The sequence below is a fragment of the Petaurus breviceps genome, unplaced genomic scaffold (genome assembly GCF_028583685.1).
Source record: "Petaurus breviceps papuanus isolate PSGF00001 unplaced genomic scaffold, PetGlider_PUasm1.0 91133, whole genome shotgun sequence".
Classification (NCBI taxonomy): Eukaryota; Metazoa; Chordata; class Mammalia; order Diprotodontia; family Petauridae; genus Petaurus; species Petaurus breviceps.
In genome coordinates, this window is record NW_027187419.1 from 81678371 (window position 1) to 81682405 (window position 4035).

Sequence of the window (4035 nt, forward strand, 5' to 3'; positions counted from 1 at the left end):
CGTGTGTGTGTGTGTGTGTGTGTGTGTGTGTGTGTGTGTGTGTGTGTGTGTGTGTGTGTGTGTGTTTAGGAGCTAATCTACTTGCCCAGCGTGGGGTGAATTTAGGACAACTTGTCTAGGATTGGTCTGATTTTTTTTTTTAAGAGAGTAAATCTGTACTACTTGTTCTAGTGTGGCACGAACCAGGACAACTCAGGAGAGACTATTCAAGATATTCTGTATAAGTATGTCTTGGGGCCTGGCTTCACTTCATTTTGAACTCTTTTGGAGGGGAAGCTTGAGGGTGAAGACTTTCATTTTTTTTTTTTGTCTTTTTGTCCCCCGTCTTGCCTGACATTTAAGGGTTTAATAAATAAATGCTTATTGAATTTAGTTGAATTAAATAACCCAACTCTGCAAATACTTTGTTCTTCTAATTTTTTTTCTCTTTATTCTTTTTGTTAACTTCCCTTTTGCCCTCAAGAACCCATTAACCTCTGTTATAATTTCTGGCATTTCTTGAAGATTGGGTTTCTTAGGTGTGAGATATAGAGAGGGCAAAGAGTGGGAAGGGGGTCACAAAGGAAGAACTTATTGTTACTTCTTAGATTGGAGTCTTCTTAGTGCCAATATTAAGTAATGGGATTAGGGAGAAAAATACAGCAGACTAGAGTTTGAACATGTGCTCCACTTTCAAAGCAGCCAAATATCCATGTAGCAATCTGACATCCACAATGAAGAGTAGAATCTTAGCATTTGAAAACACTTTACTAATCATCTAGTCCAGGGGTTCTTAACCTATTTTATTTTATAGACCCTTTTGTTGATCCCTTCTCCTAATGTTTTTGAATGAATAAAATAAAATACATAGGATTACAAAGGAAACCACTTATACTGAAATCAATCTATCTATCTATCTATCTATCTATCTATCTATCTATCTATCTATCTATCTATCTATCTATCTATCTATCTATCTATCTGTCTATCTATCCATCTATCTATCTGTCTACCTATCTACCCATCTATCTATCTATATAAAATGTAGAGATTCTGACTCTTGGTTTTTGACAACCTCCCAGGTGGAGATACTTTTGGGACCAGTCAGTCACCTTTTCTCTACTTGGCCCAGGTGTTTGTGTCAGGGTTGATGTTCCTTGAATTTTAAACTTCAGTGGAAGGCTCTCCTCTGATTAGAAGCCACACCCTAGTTTTCTATGACAAATGAACCTTTTTCCCACTAGTCATTCTTTCTGTGCAGGTGGATTTTATGAATCCTGCCCTCCAAGCCTCACCTCTTGCTTTTTTTTTGACAGATCATCATGACTCAGAATCAGGGAGTTGGCAGCTTTCCATGCACAGCTGCACTGAGGGCTGAAGCAGATAGGCAGAAGGCTTTCTTGATTGTATTCTTTGAACATAGACTCTGGCACAGTGGTGGTACAAGTTTATGTCTAGTTAGGAGAGCCTTAAGTTTTTATCTCTTAGACCTTTGAGCTGTGCTTCTGTAGTCACTTCCATGCTGGAGAGCACATGCCCTGAGGATGTGTGGCCTGGCAGCTGCTCTTCTGAAGGTAACCTTTGAACTGCCATAATTATTCTCAATGATCATGCCTGGTAGGGATGGAAACACCCTTGTGAGTCCAGAAGAAAAAACACAGTTCTTCCTTGGTTAATCTCTCTCAGTCTAATGTAGAGGTTGAAGAGCCAAGAAAAGAAACTCTTGCTTCTACATAAGGGCCTGGGTGGAAAGAAGAGAAGGCCTTCACATCAAAGGGAACCCTGGGCCAGTAGAAGACTCAGGTGCTAATTGGGTAAATGTGTCTTTGTAATACTGGGTTTTTAAAATTTCAAAGTGTTTGTTTTAGCCTTTGGTTGTTGGTGTAGAGTGAGAGGAATGAATGATAACTAAAGCAGTTTGGTGTGGGATAGGTTGATTCAATTAAAGGATACATGGGTAGAGGAATGGATCTTGTTGAGAGGTCAGCACTTTGAAAGTGGTAATTAGCTCCTTTTTAAAATCCAAAACCTGCGATGAATTATGTAAAAGATCCATATAATTTGAATCTTAAAGTAGGCTTATCAAAGATGGGAGAAGAAGGAGATGGGGAACACTCATCAATTCTTTTGGGTCCTTTGTAATAACTTCTGGATTGGTAGGTTTTTCTCATGACTGAAGTTCTTTGTGATTAAGTTGAGAGGTTTGTGATTCCATCATTGTAGATATTCCTTCTACCTACATAGACCACAGTTCCACCACACCTTATTAGAGTGGTCCTCATGCATTGCTGTGATGAAAAAAAATCCATGTACTGTTAACCAGCATTTACAAAATATAAGTAGGTCAGTCTTTGGTAGATAAACTTTTCTGTTTTACTAGGACTTGGTTGTGCTCTGTGGGCATAGTCTTCAAGAACCCAGGGTCCTGTGCAGGCCACAGATCAATCAATCAACAAGTATTTATTGTTTGCTATAAGCCAAGCCCTGTGTTAAATGTTGGTAATATAAGTACAAAAAATGAAATAACCTCTGCTCATAAGGCACTTATGTTTGAATGGGGGAGACAATGCCATATAAAATATATATAGCAAAATATAAATTTAACAAATACAAAGTAGTTTGTATGAGAGAGCATCAGCCACTGTGGAGGGGATAAGAAAAGGCTTCATGCAGAAGATGGTGCCTGAGCTGCATGTTATAGGAAGAGAGGGACTTTCTGAGGGACTGGTGAGGGAGGAGGAAACACACTCCAGTCATGGGGGACATTAGAGCAGGTGGAAGATCAGAAATACAGCACTAACATCTCACACTCAAATTATTTTTATGTGCAAAATAAATGAAGGTTAAAATATATTTAAATATCTTAATTTGGGTTTGTTTAAACTCATTTAAAAAAAAAACAATGTGTATTTATTGCATAGGTTTTCTTGAAATGGAAATTTATTGCTTTGTATTGAATCCTCTCTTATGTTGTATTATACACATGGTAATTTTTTTCTTTTCTCATTTTGTATTTAAGTTTAAAATATATATTTTAAAACCTAATTTATTTTTAGTTTTCAACATTCACTTCCATAAGTTTTAAATTTCTTCCCCCTCCCCCAAGATGGCTTGCAATCTGATATAGGCTCTACATATACATTCCCATTATACATATTTTCACATTAATTATGTTGCATAGGAGAATCAGAATGGATAGGAGGAACCATGAGATTGTTGTAACTCTTAATTTCTTTAACCAGCCTATTCAAACACTTAAAAAAATCTTGTTTATTTGTTTATTATACATTACTAATGAGGAATTGCAGCAGGAGAAATGGCTTAAAGGATGTCATCAGAGAAAGATGACTGGAAGAAGAGGTAGGTTAGTCATGTAGTCAGAACATTGGATAACCAGTAGATAGTGGTTGTACTTCATTGGCTTTACACAGTGTCTAGAGATCTGGAAGAAAGTCTTGAGCCTGGTGAGTGGACCTTCTTTGGAGAATTAATGGATGAGAATATCAAAGAATAAAAAATCATGGATAGATAAGAGTTTCAGACACAGACCCATAAGGACTCTTTGGATAGATTTCAGGGAGTCTGTGAACTTGGAGAAAAAAGTAATATTTTTATTTTCACTATTCTCACCTGAAATTTCCTCCAATTATGAGTATAGGCAACAAAATTATGCTAAGAAGGGTTTCATGGACTTTATGAGATTTCCAAAGCAGTCTAGGACACAAAACAGGTGAAGAAACCTCAAATTCCCTCCTTTTAGAGATAAGGAGACATAGGTACTAAGACTGAGAGTGAATTGACTAAGGTCACACAGCGAGTTCCTAGTCCGGTGTTTTCCATTACAGCCATGTTATTTCACTATTTAATTCAGCTAAGATCATGACCCATTCTCTGTCGACTATTCTTTGTAACATTCCCACTGTTTTCAGTGACCCCCTGTCTCCGCTTTGGAGTATGTGCCATAAGTTGTCAATCCTTGACCTTTTAAAGGAAACAAGAAGGTTGAGGGGTGTGTGTGTGTGTGTGTGTGTGTGTGTGTGTGTGTGTGTGTGTGTG

General features: G+C 37.5%; 1 protein-coding gene across 7 annotated transcripts in view; it reads left to right on the top strand.

Annotated features, from left to right (window-relative positions):
* Positions 1-4035, top strand: part of GPD2 (glycerol-3-phosphate dehydrogenase 2) — a 187361-nt gene that overhangs the window by 33776 nt on the left and 149550 nt on the right. The window contains exon 1 of one of the 7 annotated variants that reach the window (XM_069080014.1): positions 1398-1553. The exons of the other annotated variants lie outside the window; for them this stretch is intronic. The gene's annotated coding sequence lies outside the window, so the exon portion shown is untranslated. Of the gene's footprint in view, positions 1-1397; positions 1554-4035 lie in introns of those variants that run through there. 7 annotated transcript variants of the gene reach the window in all.